The sequence below is a fragment of the Cnephaeus nilssonii genome, assembly GCF_951640355.1.
Source record: "Cnephaeus nilssonii genome assembly, chromosome: X".
Classification (NCBI taxonomy): Eukaryota; Metazoa; Chordata; class Mammalia; order Chiroptera; family Vespertilionidae; genus Cnephaeus; species Cnephaeus nilssonii.
The window spans coordinates 22,208,322-22,227,871 of NC_137071.1; positions in this window are offsets into that span (position 1 = coordinate 22,208,322).

Consider the following 19,550-nt stretch of genomic DNA (forward strand, 5'->3'; position numbering starts at 1 on the left):
TAATTCCTTCCTAGTCATGTAAATGTAAAGAAAATTTAGAATTATGGCAAAAAGATGGTGTACATACAGTAAAAGTGTTAAAGACAACAGACTGTAGAACTTCAGTGGAGGAAAAGATAGGTTGCAAGGGGATTTCTGGAAAGACATCATGGATAAGACAACATTTGAGGTGGGCTTTGAATATTGGGTACATTTTGATATAGATGGGAAGAATTTTATGCACTCAGACTAGTGTTAGTAGTCACATAGAAGACAAACATTAGAAAGCATGTCTGTATAAAATGACATTTGGCAAATTTCATTAGAGCACAAGTAATATGTGGAGAATAAATATGAGGGTAAGCTATAATAGTGTGAGGGCCAGGGTAGGAGGACCAAGTAGACCCTTGAAACTCAGGATCAAAAATACACATGATAGCTCTAGCTGGTTTGGCTCAGTGGATAGAGTGTCAGCCTGTGGACCAAAGGGTTCTGGGTTCAATTCTGGTCAAGGGCACATACCTTGGTTGCAGGCTCCTCCCACAACTGGGCCCTGGATGGGGCTCATGCAGGAGGCAAACAATCGATGTCTTTCTCTCACATCCATGTTTCTCTCTGTCTTTCCCTTTCCCTTCCAATCTCCTTAAAAATTAACGGAAAAATATCCTTAGGTGAGGATTAACAACAACAACAACAAATGCACATGATAAATGGCAGGCATCTGGAGTAAACCACTGAAAGGTTGATTATAAAGTGGCATGATAATTTCTAGATCTAATTTTGCAGTCTCAGGGTATGTCTTTTTCAGGACCCATTTGCAAATTCTTAACAAAAGTAAATCTGATTTTCACTTTTAATTTAGGAAATTGATATTAATTCCAAATACCATATTTATACTGCACCAAAGAATAGACATGTCTATTGTAATTACACAACCAAAGAGTAACTCAATTACAAAAATAATTTTTTGGGTTCAGTCTTTGGAAGTTCTCACTTCTCAAGTTTGTAAATGACTTCGGGGCTTCTAAGCAAAATCCCCAAAATGAACTCAATATAAGAAGCCTCAGGGCTGCTGGAAAGCTACAGAATACCCATGATCATCTGGCTCTCACTCCTTTCATTGGTGGCTGGCAAGTGTAAATCATGGCTGTTCATTGCTATTGTAATTGACAGGTGGACAGCTTTGATTTTCACAGTGCACACACTGCAGCTCAACCATTCCTTATTACTTAATAGGAACCTCATTTGTTAATGTCCTGATAACAGGACAGAGGCAACCATTTCATTCAGGTTTTGGTAAGGAAACTAAAGAGGAAGAGGAATGTTGTCATAAAATCAACAGCTGTCTCTCGATTTATTAAGGGGTTGCTCTTGCAGGAATAGCAGTATAAAACAAATGCAGAAAAAGCAAATGACAGTTATGATCAAAGGAGCTTAGAAGGTTTCAGATCATTCCATTAAATTAGGGGTAGTCTAGAGCCTTAGCATGGACACTGACTTCCATGAGGATGGACAATGAAAACAACATAACTATGGAGCTCTTACTATGGCAGTAATACATATGAAATATATCCTATTTATTTTTAAGAGGCAAAGAGAACTCAAGAGCACAAATCTACAATTAGAGCCAGGATTTGAACCCAGATATTCTCACTCTCTTGAAACTGTACTTAAATATTTCTATAGACTAAAAATCAATGTGTCCCCCCCAAAAAGAATACATATGTCAAAATCCTAACTCCTAATATGATGGTACTAGGAGATGGGACCTTTGGTAGGTCATTAGGTCATTAGGTTGGAGCCTGTATCAATGGGATTAGTGCCCTTATATTAGAGTCTGGAGACCTCCCTTTCCCCTTCTGCCATGTGAGGACACTGAAAAAAGATGGCCATCTATCAATCAAGAAACAGGTTCTCAATGGACACCAAATATCTTAATGCTTTGATCTTGGACTTTCCAGACTCCAGAATTGTGAAAAGTAAATTTATGTTGCTTATAAACCACTCAGCCTAGGATATTTTTGTTATTTAACAGCCTAAACAAACTAAGACAGATGTATTATTCAGTGTTATCACCTTAGAATACTTAAAGAGGCTTTCAGTTTTTACTTGAATAGAAATAAGAAGACTCTCTATAAACACTAATTAGTGTCTCTTGCTTCAAAAAAGTAACATTGACAAGTTGGACAAATCTTTTTTGTTCTGAACACAACTGGCATTCATTATACTCTGCCCCACACCAATGAAAGTGATACTGGAGCCCTAACCAGTTTGGATCAGTGGATAAAGCGTCAGCCTGTGGACTGAAAGGTCCCAGGTTCGATTCTGGTCAAGGATATGTACCTTGGTTGCAGGCACATCCCCAGTAGGAGGTGTGCAGGAGGCAGCTGATGGATGTTTCTCTCTCATTGATGTTTCTAAATCTCTATCCCTTTCCTTTCCTCTCTGTAAATAATCAATAAAATACATTTAAAAAAAAGAAAGTGATAGTGGAATCTTTGCAATGCTATATAGCTCCTATACAGGGGTGAGCAAAAGTAGGCTTACACTTGTGAGTACTCAAAACAGACTTTATTCTTGTGTTATTATTAATATTTATTTATTATTGTATTATTTTCCACATTAACAACTGTAAGACTACCTGTTCCCACCCCTGTACATTTATCAGGCATTTTTCAGTGATAGAGACCATGGCACAATTGATAAAATAGAGGGAAACTGCATGGAAAATACCAAAGTGCCCTCTGGTCTTTGCAAGAAAAACTGATTTTGAAGGGCAGCATTACTGAGTCAAAGGCTTCAGAAAGTGTGAAGGACAGTAAGTGTAAATAACTTGGCTTTTAATGACTGGAAGGGGTAGAAGCACCAGTGATTAAATAATGAACACAAAAGAGTCTTGGCAGGGCAGAGATGATTTTGCACTCAGTCACAAATGGGTCCTGAGCAAACCTGGAGACTGTGAGTCAATGATGGAACATGTGTGGGTTTGTTAGAGAGGTCAGAGGAAAGGAAAGGAAGAAATGCTTACATAACAGGAGTGATAAACAGCTAGAAATGAGAGTGAGGTCCAATCTGCAGGGAAGTGAAAAATCTCACAATGGCTTCCCATTTCACTTGGAGTTTAGGCCAGAGTCCTTATTATAATCTACATGGCCTTAAATATTATTGTTTATTCTTTTTCTCTCTAATCTGATTTCCTACTGCCCTCCACCTTGCTCATTCTACTCCAGCCACACAGGCTTTACTGCTCCTAACTACACACTGATTATGCACCAGCCTGAAGAGTTTAAATTGGATATTTCCTATATTGGAAAATAATAATAATAAGTGGGAGGGTTCTTCCTCTAGTTATACCTGTGGCCAATATCCTTACCTCACCTGTCTCTGATAAAGTTATATTTTCATCATGAAATCTCCCTGTACAATCTTCTTTTAAAACTAGTGGCCCAGTGCATGAAATTCGTGCACAGGGGTGGGGAGGCGGGGTGATGTCCCTCAGCCCGGCCTGCACCCTCTCCAATCTGGGACCCCTCAGAGGATGTCCTACTGCCAGTTTACAGGGATCGGGCCTAAACTGGCAGTCAGACATCCCTCTCGCAATCCGGGACTGCTAGCTCCTAACTGCTCACCTGCCTGCCTGCCTTATTGCCCCTAACCACTCTGCCTGCTGGCCTACTCGCCCCCAACTGCCCCCCACCACTGGCCTTCTTGCCCTCAAATGCCCCCCTGCTGTCCTGATCACCCCCAACTGACCCCCCCCACCTGCCTGATAACCCACAACTTCCGTCCCATCCTGGCCTGATCACCCACAACTGCCCTCCCCCCTTGGCCTCTAACTGCCTCTACCTCAACCCTGCCACCATGGCTTTGTTCAGAAGAACGTCCAGAAGGTCTCCTGGAAGGTCTCCCAGTCTAATTAGCATATTACCCTTTTATTAGTATAGATGTAACCTGTCCTTGTCACATGGTCCAGTTGTTTACATGCACACAAAAAAATTGGAACAGTTAATAGATATTCTATTTCTCCTCTATTCAGGAGCAAGAAGAATCTTTCTTCAAACTTATAAATTCAGCTTGTCCATCTGATAGGCTTTGTCTAATGAAATATGAGCATGAATGACAAGTATTACTTCTGGCTGGAAGACTTAGGACCCAGCATTTAATTTGCCACATTCCCTCCCCACTGCCACAGGAACAAGGCACACTCCAGATGATGGAGTGAGAAATAAAATGTGTTGTTAAAGACAATAAGATTTGGGGGTAGTTATATCAGCAAAACCTATTCTCTCTTGACATATATACTCAGGATAATTTTTCTTATCATAGACATAACTTTCTAACATACCATATAAAATGTACTACATTAATAAGTAGAGTAGCAAATAAGTTGATAAATAGACAGAAATTCATAAGCTTTAACCCCTGCCAGAATATAAATTACATTATAAAAGGAAAGTATTTTCTGTTTTGTTTTACATTGTGTCCCAAACACTTAAAACACTATGTGCCTGAAATATTGTAGGGAGTCAATAAGTGTTTGGGGGGATGATTCTATTAATCAATTATGTAGTTTTCAAAGATATTAGGGAATAAAATTACAGGGAGCAATAAGAATAAATTAGAGTTCTTTAATGAGATGACAACTCTGGCATTCACTAAAGAAAAATGTACATCAATAGAGAGGAAGTGGCTTCCATACTCTAAGCCACAAGGCTGTGGTAGCTATACATGGGTGATCCAGGGTCAGCAGCCGTTCCAGAAATGTGGGAGATAGCTTAGGCTGGGATTATGTACACATGTAGAGGAACTCTTGAATCAAATATTTATACTTGCATAAAAATGATTAAAATATGGGGTTCATCAGTTTCAATTTGAAAGATAGACTGAAATACAGTAATCCTCTTTCACCACAGGGGATACATTCCAAGACCTGCAATAGAAACCTGAAATCTTGAATAGTACTGAACACTATATATATTATGATTTTTTTCTCTTATAGGTACATACCTATGAAAAAGTTGTAATTTACAAATTACACACAGTAAGTGATTAATAACAATAACTCATAATAAAATAGGAAATTATAACAATATACTGTAATGTTATGTGAATATTCTTTTCTCTTTTTCAGTCTCTCTCTCTCTCTCTCTCTCTCATAACTGACCTGGTAACCAATATGGGTACTAAGTGGCTAACAGACAAGTAAGGAATAAAGTATGGACACACTGAAACACAGAAAGCAAAACCACAAATAAAGGGGGATTAATGTATGCCAATATCATCTAACAAAAAAACAAACAAAACTTTACTGTAGCATGCTCTTATATAATATACTAGAGGCCTGGTGCACAAAATTCATGCACGGGGGTGGGGGGGTAGATTGTCCCTCAGCCCAGCCTAGACCCTCTCCAAACTGGGACATCCCTCTCACAATCCAGGACTGCTGGCTACCAACCCTTCTCCGGCCTGCCTGCCTGATTGCCCATAACTGCTTCTGCCTGCTAGCCTGAACACCCCCTAACCACTCCCCTGCCTGGCTGATCAATGCCTAACTGCTCCCCTGCCATCCCGATTGCCCCCAACAGCCCTCCCCTGCAGGCCTGGTCACCCCTAACTGCCCTCCTCTGCTGGCCTGGTCACTCCCAACTGCCTTCCCCGGCAGGCCTGGTCCCCCCACAACTGCCCTCCCCGGCTGGCCTGGTCACCCGCAACTGCCCTCCCCTGCTGGCACGATCACCTTTAACAGCCCTCCCTTGCCAGCCTGGTCGCCCCTAACTGCCCTCCTCTGCCAACCTGGTCGCTCCCAATTGCCCTTCCCTGCTGGCCTGGTCACCCCTAACTGCCCTCCTCTGCCAGCTTGTTTGCCCTCAACTGCCCTCCACAGCAGGCTGGTCCCCCCCCCCACACACACTGCCCTCCCTGCAGGCCTGGTCACCCCTAACTGCACTCCCCTGCAAGCCTGGTTGCCCCTAACTGTCCTCTCCTGCAGGCCTGGTCCCCCAACTGCCCTCCCCTGCTCACCTGGTTGCCCCCAAGTGCCATCTCCTGCTGGCTTGTTCCCCCAAATTGTCCTCCCCAGCAGGACTGAGTCCCCCTCAACTGTCCTCCCCTGCAGGCTTGGTTACCTCCAACTGCCCTCCTCTGGCAGCCTGGTCACCCCTAACTGCACTCGCCTGCTGGCCTGATCGCCCCCAACTGCCCTCCCCTGCAGGCCTGATTGCCCACATCTGCCCTCCCCTGCCGGCCATCTTGTGGTGGCCATTTGTGTCCACATGGGGGTGGCCATCTTTTGTATTGGAGTGATGGTCAATTTGCATATTACCTCTTTATTATATAGGATGTTACACTACCCAAATACTTGGTCTGAGACAGGTTGAAGGAAACTGAAATTTCAATGTTTTATGCTCATTTTTTATATTACTAGGAATGAAATCCTAGGATTGAGTACCTGTTTTTAGCATAAACCATAATTATTCTCTCTCTCTCTCTCTCTCTCTCTCTCTCTCTCTCTCTCTTCCTCTCTCTCTCTCTCTCTCTCTCTCTCTCTCTCTCTCTCTCTGATATAAATAGGAAACTCTTTATTCAACTGAGTTTCCACCATGTTGCTTCTGAAAGAGTGATCTTCACTATGCATACTGTATCATTGTGCCCCCATCTGGTAATAGCATACATCAAGGAAGGGAAAAAATATCAAAACTACATTCTGTGAGAATCTTGTGAAATATCTGTTCTTTTCATTATTAATTAGTACACTAAAAAATTCCCACAGTTTAAAATATTTTGACATGAAAGATTTTAAGAAACTGACAAAGTCCATTAAAATATATCAATGCAGCCTTTCGCACTTTAGTAAAAGCAAGTTTATCCATTTAAATTGTACTCAAGCTAAAGAAAACATTATTTAGAAAATATAGGTCAAGTTGAATCACTGCAAAGATTCTTCATAGTATTGTGTCCAGTTCCAAACATTAAGCATAGATTCTTTATAAAGAAACAAGATTCAGACCGAAAAAATGGCTATGGAATAGACAGGCGTGTCCCGAACCTTGTCCTGGAGCAGAAAGAAAGAACAGCTGAGGGTCACACGAGGAGTATTTATTGGCCAATTAAGGGACAGCTATACTCCAGGATAAGGTGGGGGACTGCTGGACGGGGTTCCCCTGACTGGGCAGCCCCCACTGCCGCTGGGTTCCCTCCCAGAGCCACCGGCTCGGATGCAGAGACCACGCCATCTTGAAGGGGAAAGTGGATGTTATAGGAAGCCTGAAAATCTACAACTGCAGCACCCACCAAACAACTGTGAACCCCAGAACACTGGTCTCCAATTGGCACAAACGCAAGGATTCAGATGAGCTCTACACTCCACCATGGAAAGGTCAGATTCCGCCTGGGATAAGGTGAGGTCTCTGATCCTGGCAGGACAGAGAAACGCGCGCACTGCGGGAGCTGGAGGACCAGGGGAAGTCTGCGCCTAGAAAAATCCGTGGCTGTTGGGGCTGGCATGATCCATGAATGTTGAAGGGGGACCTCAGAGCTGCTAACAGAAGGGATCTCTAAAAAGCAACCCATTTTGATCTGACACAAAAGGACAGCCTAAAAATTTTAAAAGTGTGCCAGCTGCTTAGACCCAAAGGGGTAAGACGGACTGCACATACTTTCGCGCTGCCCTGTATTTCATACACTAGGCCTTTTTTCTCTTCAAATCCTTGCTTATGATTACTAAGCCCAATACATAGGATCACCCAGTTGGGGACACCCTGGGAGACTGCAGGGGAAAGTTGTTTTTCTGGAACCTGGGGATCGGAGTGAGGAGTGACCATCAGAGAGCCAGCTCTGTGGCAGCCCACTCCCACAATCTGGTATTGAGTGCCACAGGGAAAGTAGGATCTAAGCACTGGCTAGAGAGGCCATATAGAACCAGAGGTCAATCCAGAAACACTGCCACCCAGGGGCTGAATCACAAATTGACTCTTGTGTAATCAAAAATAAAGGAATACAAGAAATTAAGACACTGCCTGCTTAAAAATCAGGAATGGCTTACAACACTGAGGATCAGTGGAACGCAGGGAACTGCAATACTGTCCTGACTGGGAAACAGGCGTGCCAAACAGAACAATAGAGGAAGTGAATGACCTGCACAACTGCACATTTTATTTTATTTATTTTATTTTTCTATTTTTAGTTTTTTCTACTTTTTATTTTCAATCAGTATTATTACTACTACTATTTTACCTTTTTTTTAAAGTGTCATTTTATCTTCTCTTTATTTTACTTTGGGATTAGTGTTCTACATTCTATTGTCATCTTTCCTTTAGAATCATTGTACTCTATCTCAACTCTACCTTTATGCTATCACTCTCTTCCTAACTTATCCCCTTTTGGTGTACTGTTTCTGTTACCCTTTTCCTACTTTAGATTTTCCCTATTCTTTCTTTTTACCCCCTGTTAAAATTGCACCCTACTTATACATCTAATTTCCAAGTTACTGCTCCAAGTCCATACACACCTCTCTCTTCTCTGTTTTAACTATCCAAAAAATTGTTTTTCTCTCTGTATTTTTGATGTTGTTTGCTTGAATGTTGATTATATCGATTTTTTATGTATTTTTGTGAGATTGTTTTGCTTAATTCATTTTTTGTTTTTTTTTTTGCTTCTGTTTTCCCTCGCCTTGCTTGATATTAGTTGTTGTTTGTAGTTTGTATTAATCTCCAGGTACTTATTGCTGGCATTTGCTAGGAATAGTGGCTGTTCTATAGGAGTTTTCTCCCCATATATATAATTTGTTCCCCTTTTCTATCTTATTCTCTTTTTTTTTCTCTCTTATTTTTTTTCCTTTTCCCAATTTTATTTTGTCACTCCTTTTTTTGTTGTTGTTCCTGTCCTTCTTTCTCTCCTATCCCCTAATTTGCCTTTCTCTAGTGGTCACCTTTATTTGTGGTTATTAATATCATTAATATATTTCTGTTCAGTGCCTGGTGTGTTGTACCTGGTTGTGTTGAATTTTGTGCCTTTAAATCAATGCAGGAGAAAGATAACTACATAACCAGACATCTGGAGAAGACTATAGGGAAACAAAAAAAAAAACAGCCTGCATATGAAAGAAAAGAAGGCATCAGCAGAAAAGGAAGTAAATTAAATGGAGGCAAGCAACCTGTCAGAGAAAGAATTCAGAGAAATGGTCATAAGGTGGCTGAAAAGAATGGAAGACAAATTCGACACTATGAGTAAGAACCAAGAGGAAATGAAGAATAACCAAGAAAAAATGAAAAATGACATCGCTGATCGAAAGAACTCAATAGAAAGCATCAAGAGTAGACTAGAAGAAGCAGAGGACCACATCAGTGAGCTAGAAGACAAGGTGGGAAAAATACGCAAGTAGAGCAGCTTTTAGAAAAAAAAAATTAAAAAGCAGGAGGAGAGCCTAAGGGAACTTTGGGACAACACAAACAAAACAACATCCGAATAATAGGTGTACCAGAAGGAGAGGAAACTGAGCAAGGAATAGAAAACCTGTTAGAAGAAATAATAACAGAAAACTTCCCTGATATAGGGAAGAAAAACCCCACACAAATCCAAGAAGCTCACAGAGTCCCAAGCAAAATGAACCCTAAAAGACAGATGACAAGGGATATTATAATTAAGTTGGCAAACACCAATGACAAAGTAAGAATCTTAAAAGTGGCCAGAGAGAGACAGAAAGTTACATACAAAGGAACCCCCGTCAGACTAGCAACTGATTTCTCAACAGAAACTCATCAGGCCAGAATGGAATGGAATGAAATATACAAAGTCATGCAAAGGAAGGGTGTGAATCCAAGAATACAGTACCCAGCAAAGCTATCAATAAATATTGAAGGTGAAATCAGGAGCTTCACAGACAAAAAAGGACTAAGGGAATTTATTACCACCAAACCAGCAATGCAAGAAATGCTAAAGGGTCTGCTGTAAAAAAAAAGAAATACGAAACAAAAAAGGAACACAGGGGTAAAGAATAAAAATGGCGACAAATAAGTACCTATCAATAATAACTTTAAATGTAAACGGATTAAATGCCCCAATCAAAAGACATAGGGTAATGGATTGGATAAGAAAACAAGACCCATATATCTGCTGTCTACAAGATACCCACCTCAGAAAAAAGGATGCACACAGACTGAGGGTGAAGGGATGGAAAAAGGTTTTTCAGGTGAATGGAAATGAAAAAAAAGCTGGGGTAGCAATACTTATATCTGACAAATTAGATCTCAAAGTGAAGGACATAACAAGAGATAAGGAAGGCTACTTCATAATACAAAAGGGAGCAATCCAACAAGAAGAAATAACTCTGGTAAACATATACACACCCAATACAGGAGCACGCAAACACATAAAAAAAAACTCTTGGAGGATATCAAGGGATAGATTGACAGCAATACAATCATAGTAGGAGACTTTAATACCCCACTATCATCATTGGACAAATCTTCTATACAAAAAATCAGCAAAGAAACATCAATCCTAAATGACTAACTAGACCAGATGGAATTAATTGACATCCTCAGAACATTTCACCCCAAAGCAAAAGAATATACATTCTTCTCAAGTACACATGGGTCATTTTCAAATATAGACCATATGCTGGGTCATAGGCAAAGTCTCTTCAAATTCAAGAAGATAGAATTCATATCAAGCATTTTCTCAGACCACAGTGGCATAAAACTGGAAATCAACTACAATAAAAACAATCCAAAAAATAAAACACATGGAGACTAAACAGCATGCTATTAAACAATGACTGGGTTACCAGAGAGATCAAGGAATAAATAAAAAATAACATGGCAACAAATGACAATGAAAACACAACAATCCAAAATCTATGGGACAGAGCGAAAGCAGTCTTCAGTTGGAAGTTCATTGCTCTACAAGCCTACTGCAAAAAAACAAGAAACAATGGTAATAAATTACCTAGCCCTACAATTCAGAGTTAGAAAGAGAGCAACAAGAAAAGCCCAGTGTAAGCAGAAGGAAGGAAAAAATAAAGATCAGAGTGGAGATAAACGACATAGAGACCAAAGAAACAATACAAAAGATCAACAAAACCAAGAGTGGTTCTTTGAAAGGATAAACAAGATTGATGAACCTCTAGCCAGTCTCACCAAGAAGCAAAGAGAGAGGACCCAAATAAACAAAATCAGCAATGAAAGAGGTGAAATATCAAGAGACCCCACAGAAATATAAAGGATTGTTAAAAAAATACAAAGAACAACCTTACTCCAACAAACTGGATAACCTGGAGGAAATGGACATATTCCTAGAAATATATAACCTCCCAAAACTCAATCAGGAAGAATCTAAACAGCTCAATATTCCAAGTAACTATGGAAGAAATTGAAGCAGTCATCAAAAAGCTTCTCGCAAACAAAAGCCTGGGGCCAGACAGCTTCACAGGGGCGTTATACCAAACATTCAAGGAAAAACTAAAACCTATCTTCCTCAGACTATTCCAAAAAATTCAAGAGGAAGGAACACTTCCAAGCTCCTTCTATGAAGCCAGCATCACCCTAATACCAAAACCGGATAAAGACAACGCAATGAAAGAGAATTACAGGCCAGTATTCCTCATGAACATAGATGCCAAAATCCTCAACAAAATTCTAGCAAATCGGCTCCAGCAGTACATCTGAAAAATCATACACCTTGATCAAGAAGGATTTATCCCAGGAATGCAAGGATGGAAAAATATCCACAAATCAATAAACGTGATACATCACATAAACAAATTGAGATATAAAAATCACATAGTCATATAAATTGATGCAGAAAAAGCATTTGACAAAATCCAACACCCTTTCTTGATAAAAACTCTCAACAAGGTGGGAATAGAAAGATCATACCTCAACATAATAAAAGCTATATATGATAAACCCACAGCTAACTTCATACTCAATGAGCAAAAACTAAAACCACTTCTCCTAAGAACAGGAACAAGACAGGGATGTCCACTCTCACCGTTCCTGTTCGACATAGTACTGGAAGTATTAACCATTGTAATTAGATAAGAATAAGAAATAAATAACATCCAAATTGGAAAAGAAGTAAAGCTGTCCTTATTTGCAGATGAGATGATATTATACATAAAAAAACCTGAAAGACTCTATAAAAAACTAATAGACTTAATAAATGAATCCGACAATGTAGCAGGATACAAAATTAATGCCAAGAAATATTTGGCATTTCTATACACCAATAGTGAACTTACAGAAAGAGAGACTAAAAAAAAATCCCATTTACCAACGCAACAAAAAAGTTAAGATACCTAGGAATAAACTTAACTAAGGAGGTAAAAGACCTATATGCAGAAAACTAGAGGACACTGAAATAAGAGATAGAGGAAGACATAAACTGATGGAAGAACATACCATGTTCATGGATTGATAGAATCAAGATCATTAAAATGTCCATACTACCCAAAACAATCTATAGATTCAATGCACTCCCCATTAAAATACCAACGGCATATTTCACAGACCTAGAAAGAACTCTCCAAAAATTCATATGGAATAAAAAAAGACACTGATAGCCACAGCAATCCTGAGAAAGAGTTATAAAGTAGGTGGGATCTCAATACCAGATTTCAAGCTGTATTACAAAGCCACTGTTCTCAAAACAGCCTGGTACTGGCACAAGAACAGACATATAAGTCAATGGAATAGAATAGAGAATCCAGATATCGACCCAAACCGATATGCTCAATTAATATTTGACAAAGGAGGCATGAACATACAATGGAGTCAAGAGAAAGTTTTTTCACAGGAAAATAAACCATCAATGACACAACAAGAAAGCTCACTGTATGGGAGAAGATATTTGAAAATGTTATCACTGATAAAGGTTTAATCTCCAACATCTACAGGCAACTTATACAACTTAATAAAAAGGAAGATAAATGATGCAATAAAAATAATGGGCAAAGGACTTAAATAGAATCTTTTTGAAAGAATACAGAAGTAAGGCCAAGAGACACTTGAAAACATGCTCAAAGTCACTAATTATCTGAGAGATGCAAATCAAAATGCCAATGCTGTACCAACTCACACCTGTCAGAATGGCTATCATCTACAAATCAACAAACGACAAGTGTTGGCAAGGATGCGGAGAAAAAGGAACCTTCGTGCACTGCTGATGGGGATGCACACTGGTGCAGCAACTGTGGAGAACAGTATGGAGTTTCCTCAAAAAACTAAAAATGGAACTCCCATTTGATCCAGTAATCCCACTCCTAGGAATATATCCTAAGAAACTAGAAACACCAATCAGAAAGGATACATGCACCCCTATGTTCATAGCAGCACAATTTATAATAGCTAAGATTTGGAAACAGTGTAGGTGCCCGTGAGCAGATGACTGGATCAGAAAACTATGGTATATCTACACAATGGAATACTATGCTGCCATAAAAAAGAAGGAATTCTTACCATTTGCAGCAACCTGAATGGAACTGGAGAGCATTATGCTAATGAAATAAACCAGTCAATGAAAGAAAAATACCACATGATCTCACTCATTTGTGGATAATAAAAACATTATAAACTGATGAACAAAAGGATAGATACAGGGGCAGTAAAGCATCAAACATACTGTCAAATTATAGTGGGAAGGTTAGGGAGAGATGGGTGAGGTAAGAGATCAACCGAAGGACTTGTGTGCATGCATATAAGCATAACCAATGGATGCAAAACCTTGGGGGGTGAGGGCATGTATGGGAGTGGGGTGGGGGGGCAATGGTGAGATATGTACACATATAATACCTTAATAAAAAATGGGGAAAAAAGAAACAAGTTTCAAATCTAAAATCAAGCAAACATTTTTTCTTGTCATTTGTATATTATATTGTGTGTTCTTTGTTTACAGGCTTTATTTAATGCTGTTAACTGAATCTTTTTCTTCCACTCAATAGCTTATATTTTCATTTTTGGTTATAGAATTGTAGGTCATAGGGAAAAAAATTAATGACAACAAGAAAGTACATACTCTAATATAAAATATCAATGAATCACACAGGAACAATAATAAATAAGAAAATATTTTTACTCTCTGTGAAAGCTTAGAATGCATCCCCTCATAGAGTTGTTATAGCAGTATAGGGTCCAAGCAAGCAAGAAATCATGTTAGATATTTCAAAATGAGGGGATTTAATATATAGAGTTGTTTATAAACATGTTAACTTCGGTTTAACTTTTCATTTGATGGTGAAAAGGCAGAAAACAGTCAATGAGAGGGCTCTGCTTCCAGACTCCCCTATATCGTTTTCTATCAAGTGCATCTTTGTCCAATCCTCAGAAATACTGTTCAATAAATTTTTTATCTTTATTTTTCTCTCAATCCCCCTATTGTACTCTCCTCCCTACATATAGGATCAAGATATTTTCTTTCCCTCAAACAAAGGATCTTTAGCAGATTCTCTCTGCCCTGAAGCCTTCCAATCACATTATGAAACAATAAAAAACCATATGGTATTGTTATTCGAATACCAACAGTGATCTTCAGAAAAAAGAACAAAGTTGGAGAAATCATGTTACCTGATATAAAACTATACTACAAAGCCATAGTAATCAAAATATCATGGTACTAAAAACAAACAAACAAACAAACAAAAAACAAACATCATGGTAATGGCATAAAAACAGATATAGAGATCAATGAAAAAGAATAGAAAGCCCAGAAATAAACCCACACATTTATGATCAATTAATATTTGACAAAGGAGACAAAAATATACAATGTGGTAAAGATTGTCTGTTCAATAAATGGTGTTGAGAATATTGGACAAGCCGAAACCGGTTTGGCTCAGTGGATAGAGCGTCGGCCTGCGGACTCAAGGGTCCCGGGTTCGATTCCGGTCAAGGGCATGTACCTTGGTTGCGGGCACATCCCCAGTAGGGGGTGTGCAGGAGGCAGCTGATTGATGTTTCTCTCTCATCGATGTTTCTGACTCTCTATCCCTCTCTCTTCCTCTCTGTAAAAAATCAATAAATATATATATAAAGAAAAAAAGAAAAAAAAAGAGAATATTGGACAGATACATGCAAAATAATGAATCTGGACCACCTTCTTACACCATACACAAGCACAAACTCAAAATGGATTACAAACTTAAATGTTAGACTTGAAACCATAGCAATCCCAGAAAAAAATTCATAGGCCATAAAATCTTGGGCCCTTTTCATAGGATTTTTTTTTTCTGATACATCTCCTTGGGCAAGTGAAACAAAAGAAAAAATAATCAAATGGGATTACATCAAACTAAAAGTTTTTGCACAGCAAAAGAAATCATTAACAAAATGAGAAGACAACCCACTGAATGGGAGAATATATCTGTGATACATTTGATAAAGGGTTAATATCCAAAATTTATAGAGATCTTATACAATTCCACATAAAAAAATAGACCATCCAATTAAAAAATGGACAAAGGACTTGAATAAACACTGTCCAAAGATGACATACAGATGGCCAATAGACATATGAATAGATACTCCATGTTAATAATCATCAGAGAAATGCAAATTAAAACTACAATGAAATATCACTTCACACCTGTCAGAATGGCTATCTACACTAATAAAAGAGTAAGATGCAAATTACCCGTACCTTCATGATGCCCACCAACCAATCAGGAGTGACTATGCAAATTAACCCAACAAATATGGAGGTTTAATTTACTTATGCAGGCTCCAAGCAGGTAGGGGCAAGGCGGGATGCTTGTGTCGTTGCCCTGGCGACAATGCAAGCGTTCTGTGCTGCCCCTGGCCACTCCTGGCCTCTGGGCAGCATGGGAAGGTGGAAAAGTGACTCCAGGCAGGAGCAAAAAGGCAGCTCCAGCTGGATTGAAGGCGGTGCTGGCAGCCAGGGGAAGGAAGGCCCATTCTTGCACGAATCTTTGTGCATTGGGCCTCTAGTCATCAATAAATCAACAAACAACAAATGTTGGCAAGGATGTGGAGAAAAGGGAACATTTGTGCACTGTTAGTGGGAATGCAAATAGTTACACCCACTGTGGAAAACAGTATGGGTTTACTTCAAAATTTTAAAAATGGAACTTCTTTATGATCCAGTGATACCACTTCTGGGAATTTATCTAAAGAAACCCAAAACACCAATCAAAAAGAATACATACAGTCCTTTTTCATTGCATCATTATTTACAACTAGTGTCCATTTGTATGGATTTGTGCACATTGAAAGGAAATTAATTAGCAGAAATATTTTAATATCACTATTCATGTCTTGCTAATGAAAAGAAAATAGGATTCTACTGAGTCTCCTATCTACATAGTCCAGGACTTCTGTGAGGATCAAATAAGATGAGGCATGGGAAAATGCTATACAAACATTTGGTTAAACTGTAAAATGTTTGTACCTGCCTACAACGCCAGTTAGGTTCCTGGGCTGAAGAAACTCCATGGATACTAGTCCCTAGGGAGAGGAAGCCGGCACCCACAGCCACCATTTCCAGGCTGGGTTGGGCTATGGGCCATATTTTGTGCCATGCCGTCTTGGCAGTGTTGGCTACCATTTGGTGGGGTGTCACTCTGGGGTGATGACAAGGCCTGTGTCCCACTTGGGAGAAACTGAGTGTTGGTTTGTCAGCTCCAGGTCTGTAGTGCCATTTATTTTTAAACTAGAGGCCCAGTACACGAATTTGTGCATGGGTGAGGTCTGGCCGGCCCGGCCCCAATTGGGGCAGATCAGGGCCGGGCCTGTTGGGAGGAGGAGATGGCAGGAGGTTGGCCAGCTGGCCTGCCCCAATCAGGGCCTGATCAGGGCCTGGCCAGCTGGGAGAGAGGAGCTGCAGGTGATTGGCCAGCTGGCCCTGTCCCCAATTGGGAGGGGATTGGGGGCAGGGCCTGCCGTGGGGAGGTACTGTGGGTGTTGGGACAGCCAGCTCCACCCCTGAATGGGGTGGGAGGACCAATCAGGGGTCAGCGACCAGGGGAGGTGCCGTGGGAGGTTAGCTGGCCAGCCCCAGCCCCGATTGGTGTGTTGGGGGTGATCGGGGGTAGAGCTGGCTTGGGGGAGGGTCCACAGGCTGATTTGGGTTGTGTGGACCAATCAGGGGACAGCGTCCTGGGGGAGGGGCCATGGGTGGTTGATTGGCCAGCCCTGCCCCTGATTGGGGTGGGGAGGCTGATCTGGGGTGAGGCTGGGCTGGGCGAGGGGCTTCAGGAGGTTGGCCAGCTGGCCCCACCCCCCAATTGGTATGAGAGAGGCCAATTAGGAGCAGGGCCAGCTGGGGAGAGGGGCCAAGGGAGGTTAGCCATCTGGCCCCACCCCCCATGGGGCAGGTTCACTGGCCACAGTGGGTGTCATAGCAACTGATTGTTCTGGTCATTACGGTGTTCCAGTTACTGGCTTTTTATATATGTAGATGGCCTGTCGCTAGGGAGAGGAAGCCGGAAGTTGTTACGTGATGTTATTACCCTGTGCCCACAGCAACCCTTTTAGGGCTGGGCTGGGTTGTGGACTGCATTTTACACCATGGGGTCTTGGCAACATTGGCTGAGATTTGGTGGGTGTCACTCTGGGGTGGTGGCAGGGCCTGTGTCCCATTTGGGGGAAGCTGAGTGTTGGTTTCTCAGTGCCAGGTCCGTGGTAGTGTCATTTATTTTTAAATGTCCAGAGCACATCAGGGCAGCTCCTGCATTGAGTGTCTGCCCCCTGGTGGTCAGTGCGCATCATAGCTACCAGTCAGACAGGTGGACACTTAGCCTTTTATCTATATTAATAAAAGAGTAATATGCTAAGTAGACTGGGAAACCTTCCAGAGACCTTCGGGACATCCTTCCAGACAAAGCTGGGAGCTTGGCTGGCCTGCAGACTGGCCCCAAGCAGCCCTCAGCCCCTCGCCGAGGCTGGCCATGCCCCCCAGTGGGGACCCTCACCCCAATGAGGACATGGCCAGCCTGCAAACGGCCCTCAGCTCCTCACCCAGGCCAGTCATGCTCCCAGGGGGGGGGGGGCCCACCCTGATCTGAGACCCCCTTCAGGGCAAACCAGCTGACCCCAACCTGTGTACCAGGCCTCTACCTTCTATAATAATAAAAGGGTAATATGCTAATTCGACTGGGAGACCTTCCGGATGTCCTTCTGACAAAGCCATGGTGGTGGGGCCAAGGCAGAGGTGGTTAGGGGTGATCAGGCCAGGAGGGGAGGGCAGTTGTGGGCAATCAGGTCAGTGGGGGGTGGCAGTTGGGGGGTGAGCAGGCTGGCAATGGGGGGAAGTTGGGGGCAAGAAGGCCAGTGGGGGGGGGGAAGTTGGGGGCAAGCAGGCTGGCAGGCAGAGTGGTTAGGGGCAATCAGGCAGGCAGGCAGGTGAGCAGTTAGGAGCCAGTGGTCCAAGATTGCGAGTGGGATGTCCCTGTGGGATCGGGCTTAAACCGGCAGTCGGACATCCCCCAAGGGGTCCCAGATTAGAGAGGGTGTAAGCCGGGCTGAGGGACACCTCCCATGCACAAATTTTGTGCACCAGGCCACTAGTATATATATACATAGCCAAAATTTGGAAGAAGCCCAAGTGCCTATCAGTAGATGAGTGAATAAAAAATCTATGGTACATTTACACAATGGAATACTACTCAGAAATTTAAAAGAAGGAACTCTTACTGTGTGGGTGACAGCATGGATGGACCTGGAGAGCATTATACTAAAGTGAAATCAACCAGTCAGAGAAAGACTAATACCATATGATTTCACTCATATGTGGAATCTAATGAACTAACAAACAAAATAAAGACAGATTCATAGAGAGCAGACTGACAGCTGGGGGACTGTGATGAAGGGTGAAGAGATTGAGCAAAAAAGAAAGAAATAGGAAAAAAAACCTCATGGGCATGGACTACAGTATGGTGATTGCCAGGGAGAGGTGTGGTGAGAGGAGATGGAGGAAGGTATAGTGGCGATAAATGGTGATAGATGGAGCCTTGACTTGGGGTGGTGAAAAAACAATACAGTATATAGATTATGTGTTGTGGAATTGTGGCCCTAAAAGCTGCATAACTTTGTTAATTGGTGTTACCCCAAAAATTCAATGAAAGGGTAAAAAACATTTGGGAGAAATCTAAGATGGTGGCAAATTGGCAGATGTTGCACTCACCTCCTCCCAGGACTAAATTGGAATTACAACTAAAATATAGAACAATCAAACTAAATTACCAACTGAAGACTAGCTGTACAGAAGTTTTATAACCAAGGATTTACAAAAGAATCCACATTGAGAATGATAGGAAGGGCAGAGATGTGAAAAGGGCTGGCCCTGCTACCATAGGTGACTGAGATTCTATCTAGAGGGATATCTCAGCTGTAATGGTTCCCTTTAAGGAGTGTGGGGTCTCAACCCCAAGCCAGACTGCACAGCACAGAGCATCTGAGCTGGGAAGAGGCACCCACATAACATCTGACTGTGAAAATCAGCAAAGATTATATATGCTAGGGAGAGACCGGAGTCTGCTAGAGACACAGGTACCCACCTAAAGGGCCAAAGCAAAAAACTGTCATTGGCAGCCACTCACCCTAGGCTCTGGCGAAGGGAGGGCA